General features: G+C 35.0%; 1 long non-coding RNA gene across 7 annotated transcripts in view; it reads right to left on the bottom strand.

Moving 5' to 3' along the window:
* The window catches only part of LOC134481510 (uncharacterized), a 102848-nt gene extending 87900 nt beyond the window's left edge, over positions 1–14948 (bottom strand). For 2 of the 7 annotated variants that reach the window (XR_010057058.1, XR_010057052.1), the window contains exons 1-2: positions 14650–14926; positions 14384–14513 (exon numbers count right to left, since the gene is read on the bottom strand). This is a non-coding gene — a long non-coding RNA (uncharacterized LOC134481510). Of the gene's footprint in view, positions 1–10705; positions 11304–14383; positions 14514–14649 lie in introns of those variants that run through there. The other 5 variants (XR_010057050.1, XR_010057053.1, XR_010057056.1 and 2 more) reach the window with 5 other exon arrangements.
* Positions 14949–15555: the final 607 nt, after the last annotated feature.

Consider the following 15555-nt stretch of genomic DNA (forward strand, 5'->3'; position numbering starts at 1 on the left):
AATATCAAATACTGAATTTTTCTGATAATTAATGCTTTTTAGCATTTATTTACATTGCATGGTTGTCATCACTTGATAAAGTTTAATTTTGAGTTTTGCTAACAACTTTATAGAAATTGTTAAAATGCATATTTCCTCAATTAGCAACATTGTGTCTACATTTTCTCTGGTAAAACGACTACTGTGAGCCTATTTTTCTAGTTAATTGGCAATATAGACCCTAATCACCAGAGCATTTATAATTTATCAGAAAGGAAAGAACATTTGATTTTATTTCCTACGAAATCACATAGGGAGTGTGGAGATCTATAAAACTCTAGTAGGTTAAATTATCCTGCATGACTGTGCTTATATATTATCTAAAAACACATTTTCTCTCTGCCTAAAGAGAATTCACAGCTCAGTGTATCTTCAACATGGTCTTTGCTTTGGACAGATTACTGCTGCAGTAGCCAAAAAGCACTTGAAAATGTCTAAAATTAATTTTCACTCAACTTGATATATTGTCTTATTTAACCACAGCAGTGTTGGCACTTGCATAAACATATTTGTGACTGTGTCAGTACATGTCAAGTGAATTGGAACAGTGAAAACGTTTAATCTGTATGGACGAGAATTTCATCTGATTTTCAAGTGTTCGTGTCCTAGTGTAATGAATGAGCTATGACTGTTGGACTGTTCTGTTCACATTGCTTCCCATCTCAGTCAGGATGGAGCTATCATGACAGATGCACTTTCACTCTGTGCTCTTTAATATTGTCTTTGTAAAGTTTTGAAATAGATAGAAAACTGGAATAAAGACACATTAGTGTATGATAATTATTTCTCCAAAATAAAATAAATCTGGCACCACAGAAATATTTCTCTGATACTTTGGCTTATGTATGTCTGGTTAAAATGAATTTGATCATGCAAAGTTTCTAGTATAACTTTCTATTTATATGAATATCATGCATGTATCATATGAAATAATTTCAAAATGTTATTATGTTTTTTAAATAATTCTCATACTTTACACATATTTATGTTGTGTATACTGCTAATGATGTATATATTGGATGCATTCTCTATAAACTGTAAATTGTTGGAGTCTGATTTTATGTTTTCCATTAAAGATATTTGTGTGTGTGTGTTTATGTGTTTGTGTGTATGTGTGTGTGTGTGTGTGTGTGTGTGTGTGTGTGTGTGTTTCTATGAGAGAGTGTGCAACCACAGGCAACAGTTTGCAGGGCAGGGTTCTGAAAGGTCTGTCCTCCCATCAGATTTATTTTTTTAACCATCATGTGCAACTTAAGTAATTTTATGACTGAGCTTAATTGGCAAGGATTTTTGCTAATTAGATTTTCTACTTTGAATGTAGGTTTGATGTTATGAGTCACCAGACCGTTAGAACAACATTTTTAAAAATACACTTTTGTGCTAGTTAATTCAGTGTTCTGCCTGGCATTTAATTGATGAGTATTTTCTAGATTAATACTTTTAAAAAATATATTTACACATACATTACATAATATTCTTTGTGTAATGATTTTCAGTGTGACTTTATGTGTGGGAAGCTGCTCTGTGTTGCAGGAGAGCTGTTAGGTTATGGCTTTGAATGGTGGCTTTCCGTGAATTAATACAAACAGAGATGTGTGAAGAAACATTTTTTTAGGAGCTAATAAGAACTGACAGCAGCAAGACAACCTTAGTGATCAAACGTGTGATTACCAGCTGCCAGCGGAAATTGTAATAGCCTTGCTATAGTACCTCTGAGAACATTTAAAAGAAACAAAATAGAAAGAAATCAGAAAAAAATTGTTTTGTAAAGACAGTGAAAAGCACAATGATAGAGAAAATACAAGCAGAAGAGGCATACAGTTTGCATTTTCTTATTAATTGCAATTCTTTCAGCAGAGTTAGGCTACAAATTCTCACTCATAAAGCATTTGACCCAAGGATTATAGGTGTCATTTCAGAAAGTAATGCTTTTTCATATTTTCATATTTAATCTGCAAGAGATTTGTTACATTGTTTGATATCATAATTTTACCCTTTATGAATTAAGGGAATGTATTTTCCTGTAGGCATCTCGGTTAAGGAGCTGCAGCTCAATATAATTCTGGGTTATTTTTAAATGGTGAAAATAACTAGAGACAATATTGTAGACTATGCTATTTTCATAAGGCTAAAGAATAAGTTTATGTCCCTAATCATTGCATTATGGTTATATTTTATGGTTTATTAGTATACTCTGCATGTCTGTTTTGTGTTCTTCTTTTATGTTGAGTGCTGTTTAAACAACTTATATAAAATGAATCCTGGTGCTTTTTATATTAAAAATATTCATATTCTTAATTACTCAGCGCTAAGTTAATGGAGATGATTTAATGTCTCCTAGCATGGTATTTGATTTAACTTAGCTTCTATCAGGTGGCTAGAGGTACTGACCACTTTATTTTGCTAGCTGCTGTGCTCTGTTAGCTCCCTGCCAAACCAGCCAAGTAATGGTGTTCTGCATGCACAGAGGTCAATATTTTGGTACTTAGTTCCATGAACACTAGGTAATTCTATAAGATATGATTCTGAATTCATTTTATTCTTTATAAAATCAATCCATATTTTAATTATAGTCATCTATGCACTTACAATTATTTTATGAATGTATATGTTATATACATGTATGCGTAGACGTTCATGTGTGTTAGTTATTCACCCTTCTACATACACATATATACATTTAATTTGTGCTTATTTTTTCAAAACATCTCAAAAGCTTACCCTATTTTTGAAACTGCTCACACTAGTGGTAATGGTTTCTACTAAGTAACTGCAAGGGTAACAATTCCTTCTTAAAATGTAAATGGGAGAACCAGAATAATAAATACGTTCCACAGGAGTCTTTGGTATACTTGTGTCAGCATTCATTAATATTATGTTTATCAGATACCAGAACTCTGTTGTGATGGCACATCGAGTTTGTAAACTGTTTTTGATAGGATGGTCATTTTCATATTATTAATTATTCCTATCCATGAGCATGGAAGGATTTTAAATTTCTGAATAAGACAGCTAAGTTTTGATGAGAACTAGAAAGAAGGTAAATAGCTATGTGGTTAGACAGAAGAACACAACTGTTTTTACTTCACTAGGAGATCACTGTGGGGTTTGGAGCAGAATGTCTGGGTTTTCTGGAGTTCCTGTTAGGAATAATACCTCTAGGTAAAATATAATCTTTTCTTGATATCATTGAAGACAACATGAGTAATAGGCACAGGCGGTCATCAAATTATAAATGTAATTACTAACTTAGGTCATTCACCATTTGCATATCTCTAGTTCAACTGAGAAATAATTTCCTTTACATGTTTATACTTAATCTGGTGCAAGCTTTATGCTGTGCTTAACAGATTTTAGTTTTCTCCCTATTTTATTTTGTTTTTATTTCTATATTTGGCCTGGTTTTCACATAGAGTTTTACTCTGTAACTTAAGGAGGCTGCACTCAGACTTCCTTAAGTCTACTTCTTCCTCTACCTACCACTTTAGAGATCAAAATAGTATTTTAGTATTATAGACACACTTCAAGAACTGTGCCTCTAAGCATTGGAATCAATGAATTGGATTCTAACAACTGCTGGGTTACTTCTTAATTTTTCTTCTGTTTTGTTTTATGAAATTCACAACTCAAGATGAAACCAAGGCAAGGTAAATTAAACAAGGACAGCAGCAGCATACACCCAAACCCTCTTGGATGAGGCTAAGACACAAATCCAAAATAAATAGGGATCAAAGATCATGAATTCAGACTAAAAGAATTCAGAGAACGGTGATGTCACCAGAGAAGTAATGGGTAAGTGCGATCCAGTAATTGCACTATGTCAAAAGCAGCTATCTAAGGAGTCTCCAGTATTTCTAACAGACTGAAAATGCACTGATGCTCACACAACAAACATGATGTACAGACAGAAGCCAAACGCCAGTTGATATTAGAAGATTAATATAAATTGAAATAATATGCTATATGATTAAGAAAAATAATATATGCATAATGAATAGCATGCAGATTTATATTTACAACATTATAGTGGAAATGAAAAGAAACCTTTATCGCCAATTATGAAAATAAAAGCAAGGCATTCTTTTGGGTGTCCTATGAGCAAGTATCAAAAGTACATTTTTTCTTAAAGTTAAGACAAGTAAAAATGATATTTGAAAATTTTGTGCAGCTATCCAGTCTGCATTTTAAATATCGACCACACAGACATGTGAGGTTCTGATTAGATGCTATCCTTCTTCAGGCAAATAGACAAATTATCAATGCACTGTTGCTTGCAGGCTGATACAAAGCTGTAGAGCTGGTACTACAAGATTATGGGTGAATACAATTTTTTTGACCCTGGTCTCATTTACTAAAGTTGCTATTGAAACTCTCAGCAATTGTTGCCTCAAGCAATCTGTAAATACAGGATAAATTATGTAAATGGTAACATCACTTTATTACATTTCCTTAGAGTGGCCATTAATGGCGTCTTTACACAATATATTCACTGTCGTGCTGCTAAAAGTGCATTTTATAGCCAAGGTTATATGTCAAAGGCTCTTTTTTAACTTCATAGCACTGATTGAGATTTTATGCAATTATCTCTCCTTTATCCAATAATGGAGGAAAACTCCTGTTTTCATCAAAGGAGGCAACAAATTATCAATTTTTCACTCCCATTGGGGTTTTGAGGATATGATATTGTTTAAAGATATTTTGTGGGATGTCTTTCTTGAGACATAGACTCTGTTTCTAAGAAATTATAATAAATAAATAAAAACAAAAATATACAATGAAAAAATAGGAATGAAATATATGCTGTTGGGCAATGACTAAGTATTTTCTGGAATTTTTAAATCTAATTTTATTCATTATTGAGAAGAAGGTTGTCTCAATCTCATGAGATTCTAGAATGTGCTCTAAGGATGTTGAGCACCAAAATGGGAAAATGGTAGCCTTACCCAGAAAAGAGGAGTAAAAGAAAGATGAGGGTAGGGATACCAAAGGAAACTTTTGAAACAAAGCTTTTTAAAAGATTCATGGTTTAAAAGTAATATGCAAGTAGATAAATTGTATGATTTGAAATATTAAAGAGAGGGAATACAGGAAGTTTGAGCAGTTGGGAACATGTGAAAAAATATCTTCAATATCTCTTTGGAAGAAGATTACTTTATAAGTGTGTTGCAATGAAGTAACAAACATTCTAACATTCTTTTTATTCCAAAAATTTCTTTCATTTTCTAGTAATTATTAACTGTCCTCCGTACCTATAAAGAGATAAGAAACTAAAAAAAAATAAGGAATTCAAAGAGGGCTGCATAGAGATTATATAATATACAGTCAATGTTTATATTATAAGGTATTATCTTCATTTAGCCGACAAAATTTAGACTGTACGTGGGCAGGCCTTCATCTTCTTCCCTTGCTCCCCTTTTGCAGGAAGTAAACAAAGTCCAGACAAGCAGAGAAAACTGTAACTTTTCCATATGTACATGAGTGATTGAAAGACAGAATGGGTATATCCATGAACAGTTTTCTCTCTCATGCAACAAAATAGTAAAGACATTTTGTCTAGATTATTTATAATTCAGTTCTTGAATTCTATTCTAATTAGTAAATTAAATTCTTCTACCACATGAATCACCATCACCGTGTCCTGAATCCTCTATGTTACAGTGCTGATCCTGTGTCTGTATCCTATCGAACTGAAATTTTGGAACATTTCTCATTCCTTGTTTCATTCTTGCAGGCTTAAATGGCCCCACACCCTACCTTCTTTCTGTCTACATCATATGACAATACCATATCATATCTATAACAGTTCCCAACATCTGTGATGCAAACTATTCTGTGATGACAAGAATGCAGGCGCTACAATTAAATTTTGATTTCATATAATCTGTAGTGTCACATATGGAAACTAGGTAATAGACTGTAAAATAAATGCAAGATAAATCAAGCTAGTAAATGAGTAAGTAATGAGAGGTTTGATCTCCTCAAACCATGAAAGAAAAAAATTAATGACAATTATCAAAATTTTGTAATATATTACTTTGGAGAGGTAAGCTAAGTCTCTTTTAATTTTAAAATCTTTAAGTGGTAAACATACTAAGCACAATTAGAGAAGTTATTGGTTTAAGTAATTACATGAAATTTTGTTTGCCAGAATTCATTTCAAAATTTGATTTATATGCTCATCATACATATAAAATATGATTTATTTTCAGGATGATTTGTGAGATTTTTGTATTGGTTATTTTGTGTACATATCAACTGTTGTTCCCCTTCCTGGTTTCCCCTTCACAAACACCCCAATGCCATCTCCCCTTCTCCTTTGCTTATATGAAGGTGTTCCTCTACCCACCTAACCACTCCCGCCTCACCTTCTAATATTCTCCTACACTGGGCATCAGGCCTCCACAGGACGATAGGCTTCCCTTTTCATTGATGTCAGATAAAGCATTCCTCTGCTCTATCAGTAACTGGAGGCAAGGGTCCCTCCAATTATACTCTTTGGTTGGTGGATTAGTCCCTGAGAGCTCCAGACTTTCAGGTTTGTTGATATTGCTGTTCTTCCTATGGGGTAGCACGCCTCCGCATCTGTATTGATCAGGTGCTCTCAGAGCCTCTCAGGGGACAGCTATACCAGGCTTCTGTCAGCAAGCACTTCTTGGCATCAGCAATAATGTTTAGATTTGGGGTCTGCAAATGGGATGGATACCTAGCTGGGGAGATCTGTGGATGCCCTTTCCTCCAGTTTTCGCTCCATTTTTTGTCCCTGTATTTCCTATAGACAGAAAATATTCTGTGTTGAATATTTTGAGATGGCTATGTGGCCATATCCCTCAACTGGGTGCTGTGCCTATGTAGTGGAAGTGGTTTCCACACGTTCTATCTTCCCTTTGTTGGGTATTTCAGCTAATTTCACCGCTTTTGGGTCTTAGGAAACTCTTGCTTCCTTGGCATATGGGACTTTCCAGTGATTAACTCCAGTACCCCATCCCCCTCTGCTACATACTTCTGTTCAATTTCCTGGCCCTCTGTATATTTCTCCTGTCTCTTCCCATACCTGATCCTGCACACCCGTTTCCCTCCTCTCTATTCCTCCCAAACCCCTCCCACCCTCTACCTCTCATGATTATTTTTTTAATCTTCTAAGTAAGATTGAAGCATTCACACTTTGATTTTCTTTCTTCTTAATCTTCATATGGCCTATGCATTGTATCATAGGTATTCTGAGCTTTATGGCTAATATCTACTTTTCAGAGAGTACATATCATGTGTGTTCTTGTGTTTCTGGGTTACTTCACTCAGGATAATATTTTCAAGTTCCACCCATTTGCCAGTGAATTTCATGAACTCTTTGTTTTTAATAGCTAAGTAGCACTCCATTGTGTAGCTGCACTACATTTTCTGTATCTATCCTTTCATTGAGGGATTTCTGGTTTTTTTTCAGCTTCCGGTTATTATAATTAAGGCTGCTATAAACATACTGCAGCATGTGTCCTTGTGATATGTTAGAGCATCTTTCAGTTACATGCCCAGAAGTGGTACAGCTGGGTCTTCAGGTAAATCTATTTCCAATTTTCTGAGGAACCAACAGATTGATTTCCAAAGTGTTTTAACCAGCTTGCAATCCCACCAACAATGGAGGAGTGTTCCTCTTTCTCCACCAGCATCTGCTGTCACTTGAGGCTTTTTTTTATTCATAGTCATTCTGACTGGTATGAGTTGGAATTTCGGGGTTGTTTTGATTTGCATTTCCTTGATGACTAAGGATCTTAAACATTTCTTTAGGTGTTTGTGTTTCTCAGTCATTCAAGATTCCTCTGCTGAGAATTCTTTGATTATCTCTGTACCTCATTTTTAATAGGGTTATTTGGTTCTCTGGAGCCTAACTTCCCAATTTCTTTATATATTTATATATTTTGGTTTTAGCCCTCTATCAGATGTAGGTTTGGTAAAGATCTTTTTCCATCTGTAGGTCGATGTTTGGTCCTATTGACAGTATCTTTTGCCTTACAGAAAATTTTCAATTTTATGAAGTCTCATTTGTCAATTGTTGATCTTAGAGTCTGAACTATTGATGTTCTGTTCAGGAAATTTTCCCCATGCCAATGTATTTGAGCATCTTTCCCACTTTCTCTTCTATAAGATTCAGTGTCGGGTTTTATGTTGAAGTTTCTTATACACTAGGACTTGAGCTTTGTAGGAGGAGATAAGAATGTATGCCACCAACCCCAGCCACTATTACTGATTCCAGGAAATGCTTGCTGGCAGAAGACTGATATGAATGTCTCCTGAGAGGCTTTGCCAGAGCTTTACTGATATAGATTAAGGTGCTTGCAGCTAACCCTCAGACTGAGCACAGGAACCCCTATGGAGAAGTTAGAGTAAGGACTGAAGGAGCAGAGGATGGCATTGTCTGGCATCAATAGGAGAAGCCCTGGGTCCTGAGTAGGCTCCATTCCCCAGTGTAGGGAAATGCCTTAATTTTGAGCTGGGAGTTGGGTGGGTGGGGGGAGAAGCATCCTCACAGAAGCAGGGGAAGATAATAAATAAATAAATAAATAAATAAATAAATAAATAAATAGATAAATAAATAAATAGATAAATAAATAAATAAATGTATCAACCTACATGCTGACCACCAATTCATTTCTGAGTTCTTGAAATAGTTCTAAAAACATTCTAGAGCAGGTAAACAATGTAAATTTCACAGTATAGCTTTAACTTCATAATATGAGAGCAAATTCTTAGTTTCCTGAAATTTCCATAACTTTAAATTTATCCTATCTACTATAACATTTGGAGTTATTTAGCAACTTGTAAATTTTAACTCTGTTAGCGTAGAAAATAAATGTTTAAGGTGTCTAACAAATTTTACCTTTCCCATCATTATTAGACGCACTTTGGAATCAGCCAGCAGGTTTTAGACTTTGACGATTTTGAAACAGCTTTGAAATACAACCTTACTCTAATATATATTATGCTATTATCAAAAGCTGTATTTTAAGCCACAAAAAGTCCATCATAAAATTTTTTCTGATTATTTTTCAAACATGTATAATCATGTGTATTAAAACATCTCTTTTCCTTAAAGTGTTGCTACAAATTGTACTTAAAACTTTAACCAAGATTCTGTTGTGTGGGCATAATACAGTAGTAATAATAACTCTGTGGTTACTAATTCTACACAACCACATGTGTAGTTTTTCAAACTATGCTATAGAGTGCTACTGTTATGTTCCATATGCCTTTCTTGTACAGTATTAAAAAAATCAAATTAGGTATGTGTTCCATTTTGCTGATTGTGTTTACTGTGCTTTGATGCAAATATAGTATTTATAGGAAATTATTCAAAAATAATATCACATTTTAAAATATCGATTGTCTACTGTATTAATCAATACTGGGGAGGGCAAAGTGTTCATTATCCATTTAAATATATAAATATAGTTGTATTGCTCATACGGGAGTACACAGTGCCTGCTCATGTTAAGCACTATGTGGTCACTATCTCCCTTTAGTGACCATCTCAAGGTTAGATTCAGTTCACAAATGTATGTTTGTCATATTTATATACACACTTTAAAATGACATTTGGAAAAAATTGACTCAAGAAGTGTGTTCTGCATATATCATTTCTATTTTAAATTTTCTATCATTATTTTTCGACATAAAATATATCTAGTCATAACCAGAGGGAAACTCAGACAGTGCCTGCCCTCTCATGGGAGGACATCTTTCCACATTGACAGGCAATTCTGTCACAGGGCAAGATGATTTATCTCCTCTGATTTCATTCCATAAAGACGCCCTATACAAGGTGAAGTGATAATTTTCCTCAGAGTTAACATGTCCAATGTCTCATTTTTCATTCTAGTCCTTGTGAAATGACATCAAACACTAAATTGGAGACTAATTTTAGTGGTGAGGCTTGGCTGCCTGCCCACTTCTCTGGGAAAACAATCAAATTATCTGTACTTTTAACTTGTAAAAGTCGCATAGCACATGACCATGAGCTCTTTTAACCCATGCTGAGAAACCAGAAGAAAACAACATATGATGAAATAATATTCTTGGAAAACATTACTGAGATATGAAAATGTTACATTTTTAAAGGATTGTCTGTATGAAGGTAAGGGGAATGATAGGAAAAGGAAGGCTGTTGTCAATATACATGGCAGACACATAAGAAAATAATGAATTATTTTATGTGGTTGGAAAATTAGAGCAATAATTAACTAAGTTTTCAAATAGTTAATCTATGCATTGCCTTAAGTACTTGGATTTGTCATCATTTATTTTAAGTAGAGTAGTACTTTAAAATTTTGTTTTCTGAATTTAGTTATTTTTGCATATAAAATCGTGGTGGTTTAGGGTAATCTTTAGATGGAAAAAACATGTTTGCATGTTTGGTCACTCTAATTTGAAACTACATAAGCAAAATATTACTTATTTTGCAAATAATAATCCTACAGCATAACAACTTGTAGGTATTATAATAGTTATAGATAAATTAGGGGTCCAGAGGTTACATATGAAAAAAACTAAACAAACAATAACACAAAAACAAAGTCTGTATAACTACAAGAGTTCAATGAAACATATGGACTTTGGATCTGGTTATTTTAGCTGCATAGTATTTTTTATTTGTATATTCTTTATAATGAAGTTTTAATTATTGAGCAAACTGTAGTAAGAATATTTATTTTGTACTTTGCCATTTTGAACATTTGAAATAATTTGCTTTTGAAAATACATGTATTTTGAACACACAGAATATAACTTTTATATACAAATAAGAAATTTATTCCAAGAGAAAAATGCCATTAATAATACTACTGACCAAAGTGAGTAGAATATCAGTGTAAAACACTGATGAAAAAAATTAAACATATATGTGAATAAACACGCACATATTATATATATATAATATTACATATGTATATACTTGGTTTACTAATTAAAAATAAGATAAAATTATTAATGTAACTAAGGAAAAGGTACATGGGAGGGGTTAGAGGAAGAAAAAAATGGAAAAATTACACAATTACATTATCATAATAAAAAATAGAAAAGTGAAATGGTTTAAGAAAGGAAATAGGGCTGGAGACATGGCTCAGTGGTTAAGAGCACTGACTGCTCTTCCAAAGGTCCTGAGATCAGATCCCAGCAACCACATGACAGCTCACAACCACCTGTGATGAGATCCGATGCCCTCTTCTGGTGTGTCTCAAGACAGCTACCATGTGCTTACACAGGATGAATAAATAAATCTTGAAAAAAAAGCAAAGAAATAGACCAGTTTTAAAAGAAGACATAAATGTCCAGTAGACATATAAAATTTTTAAACTTCACTTTTATTCAAAGAAGTGCAAGTCAAGGCAATACCATAATGTAATATCTTCTTACCAGAATCAAAATGACTACTGGCAAAATAATATATTTACATGGTAAGGCAATCTAGAAAGAGATAGAGGGGCAGGGACTCATTTATTGCTGCTTGAAGTAATCATGATAGCGATTATGGAAAACAGAGTCTGTGATGTTGAACTATGTCAACTTTACAGGATGGATAATTACCTAGGACTTTAACCTCTGTTCACACTTTAAAAAGTCTTTTTATGTTTACTTTATCATGTTAAAAATTCACCTAAATATGGATGGACTGCACCATTCAGGAACTAATACCTCTGCTTCCTGACTATGAATGTAATGTGAGCAGCCAACTGCTGCTATGATATCTTAGCTATGACAGACGGCAACTTCCTCAAATTGTGAGCCCAAAATAAAATCTTCATTCCTTCAATCATTTTTGTCCAGGAATTTTGCTACAGGTATTAGAAAAATAACAAATACCGAGATTAAAATCAAACAAACAAAACCCCCAAAAGCCAGGCACAATACATGCCTATAATATGATCAATGGAAAACCATTGGTAGCTGGGTCTTTGTGAGTTCCAAGCAAACCAGAGGCTACATGAGGAGACCCCCAACTAACCCAATTATGGTGAAATGCTTACATTACAAAGACAATTAAGATAATATTCTTCATATTAGACAAAATATAAAATATAAAAATGGATTCTGATTCTGTTCAATGGTCAATGGATAAATAAATAAAACAGGGAGGATGATATTAGAGCTACACAAAAGCCACCAAAACTAATCACAAAAAAAAAATCACTTCATGTTCTTATTTAGCATCAAAAGGTATGTATAGGGGGAATACCCATATGGGGGGAGGGAGAGGGGAGGGAATGGGGGGCTTATGGACAGGAAACCCGGAGGGGGAATAACCTTTGAAATATAAGTAAAGAAATATATCTAGTAAAAAGTAAAAAAAAAAAAAAAGGTAATTGTTGGTGAGGGCAAGCTATGGACCATTAAGAAAGATAACCCGGATGTAAAACTTCCCATACACGAAGAAAATTATCTTTTTAAATAAGAAATACTTTTTTGCCTTTATTATTTTTTTCTTCATTTTCCCTTATGGGGCATGCCAGAGTCACCTCAACCTTGTTCCCCTTCCTGCCTCATGCAGAGAAGCACCCTTTACACCTGAACAGCAGAGGTGTAAAACCTTGTACCTAGAGGCCTTTTGAAATTAGCTGGTGGCTCTCATCTGCTTCATTCTGCCACCTCAGGTTCCACTGAGTTTGGTTAGTAGTGCTTTGTGAGCAAATTAGTGAGGCGGCTGAGCTTAATCCTCTACATAAAAAGGTATTTGGGAATTGAATCTTGTGAATCAGAGATAGTGGTTGAAGCCCTCCTTGCATTTTTGTAGTTGTCTTATTTCAATTTTTCGATTAAAATCAGAATTACTGTTTTCATTTTATCTTTAAAAATGGATTAGAAATGACACAAAGTCGAGACACTTAGATTTGTTGCAAGCAATTCTTGACATTACTATAAAAATAATTTGTGATAAAGCTATTATGCCTAGGTGTTTGCTTAACAAGTATGTAAAAAGTAACTAAATTCTTGTAATGCAAATTCACTCATTTCTGTCATGGGAACAACTGTCTAGATTTTAGACTGGCATGTGATTTGAGTCTGTAATATATAGCGACTGGATTCAATACCCTAGTTTCATGTGAAACTGTTAGGATTTCCTTGATAGCAAGTTATCACCTCTCCTCCAAAGCTACCTGTATTTCTCTTAGTGACTTTTGGCCCCACAGCTTTATTACAATCTGAAGAAAGCATTACATTCAGAACCATATACTTCTAGGAAAAGCCTCTGGAAGCAATAAAATGTGGTCTGTAAAAATCGACTATTTTTATTAAAGGTTACAGTACATTTCTAGGTTTTGCTTAGTGACTCACCCACAAACTTCCCATAGAGTCATTCATATCTCTTAACCCAGATAATCACCAATCAGTTTCCTTTTCTGAACGTTTCATGTAAATGGGCTCATCTGCTGTATCATATTCTGTATGAACAGCATTCTTTTTTTGTTTGTTTGATTTTTTTCAGGACACCTAAAAAGAATGTTCTGTGTGTTTTACTTTACACTTCCCTACTTATTAAATCTTCAATTGTGTCTAATTCTTGACTTTTGAAACCATGTGTCTGTGCTTTTTGAGTACTCATATAGAAGAGCTTAATTTGTCTCACAGTTCTGGAAGATTCTTATCCCACTGTTGTTATTTGACTGAACTTAGAGCGGGCTCAACAATAAGTCCCAACTGTTAGAGTGACCACTGAAAATTAAGGGCTTGTCTGGCATCAATGGGAGGAGAGGACCTTGGTACTGTGAAGGCTCGATGTCCCAGTGTAGGGGAATGTCAGGGCAGGGAGGAGGGAGGGAGTGGATGAGAGAGTGAGGGAGCATCTTCATATATGCAGAGGGAGGGGGAATGGGCTAGGGTGTTGCCAGAGGGGAAACCAAGAAAGTGGATAGATAACATTTGAAGTGTAAATAAATAAAATATCCAATAAAATAAAAAAATAAAATGAATAAAATTATCAGCCAAAATGTTTAAATCTGCAATTGCTTTAATGGGACAATAACAATTTAGTAACTTGAAATTAGAGGCACTATTTTGAAAGAATATTCATAATAAAATTCTTCTCAAAAAGAATGTTGAATAGTTTAGACATATTTTAGGAAACACAGGAAATTGAACATATTTTCAGACCTGTACTTTGAACGTGAAGAAACTGATAGTTCTTTATTCTGACTAATTTTTTTTAATCTTTATTAACTTGAGTATTTCTTACTTACATTTCAATTGTTATTCCCTTTCCCGGTTTCCGGGCCAACATCCCCCTAATCCCTCCCCCTCCCCTTCTCTATGGGTATTCCCCTTCCCATCCTCCCCCCATTACCACCCTCCCCCCAACAATCACCTTCACTAGGGGTTCAGTCTTGGCAGGACCAGGGGCTTCCCCTTCCACTGGTGCTCTTACCAGGCTATTCATTGCTACCTATGAGATTGGAGGCCAGGGTCAGTCCATGTATAGTCTTCAAGGCTTCCTTCTGCAAGCAGGAAAAAAGGGCAGCAATGTCATTCAAGAAAGACATTTCCTTACCCTGATACAGGATTCCACCTATGTCAGAAGAACAGTTCCTTAACAGAGTGGAGATTGACTTGGCCAAGCCCTTCTAAAAATACCTTGGGTATGACGTGTCTATTGCACGCATAGCTCACAGTAACGATGGCTACCTGTAGCAGAAACTGTCATTATTCCATCAAGGATGGGTTTGTACAGGAGCTTCTTCCAAATTGAAACTTTCTAGGGGGAATGAGGCCCAGGAGATTTCTTAGGCGAGTGAAGTTTCACCATGTCTGAAGAAGTGGACATTAGCAAGATTACGGAAGGGCTCTCCATAGCTTTATACTGTCAGTAAACACTGCTCATGGAGGAGATGCTGAACAACCAAGCCAAAGCCAGAAGAGTTCTAGAATCTATCGAGTTAACTTCCGGTTGAGCAAAGGGCTCTGGGATTGAAGGCTTGGTGAGACATCGCCTGTGTTTGGGTGGGTTTTTCTGAAATGCAGCTACATTTTCAGTCTTCCTTGCTTCTGTGAGTAACCCCTCGCCCAAATCTCCTTAGAAACACCAATAAAAAGTATTGATTTACCAGTTAGACTTTGCTGCAACCATTAGTTTTATAGAGTAACGGTTCTTTTGCCAGACTGAGTACGTGTGTGTGTGTGTGTGTGTGTGTGTGTGTGTGTGTGTGTGTGTGTGTCCCATATCTCCCCATGAAATTTCTGCTACACAGAGACCCCACCTCAAAGAAATATGCTATTGGCATGTAATTGTTTCTCTTTTGGAAGTGGAGAAATCGTATTCTTCAATGCTGCTAAGTTGTCCTTGCTCAAGTAAATAACTTCATATGTGCACACTGTCAACTTTACTTAAATGAACACACAGACACACACACACACACACACACACACACACACACACTATAAACATGAAAGTAAGAAAGCAGAATTGGTTTGGTATAAGGGAAAAGGTGATGACAGCATGACAGCACAGTTAGAGCCACTGCAAACACATCCATCCTTATT

Source organism: Rattus norvegicus, chromosome 13 (assembly GCF_036323735.1).
Source record: "Rattus norvegicus strain BN/NHsdMcwi chromosome 13, GRCr8, whole genome shotgun sequence".
Taxonomy (NCBI): domain Eukaryota; kingdom Metazoa; phylum Chordata; class Mammalia; order Rodentia; family Muridae; genus Rattus; species Rattus norvegicus.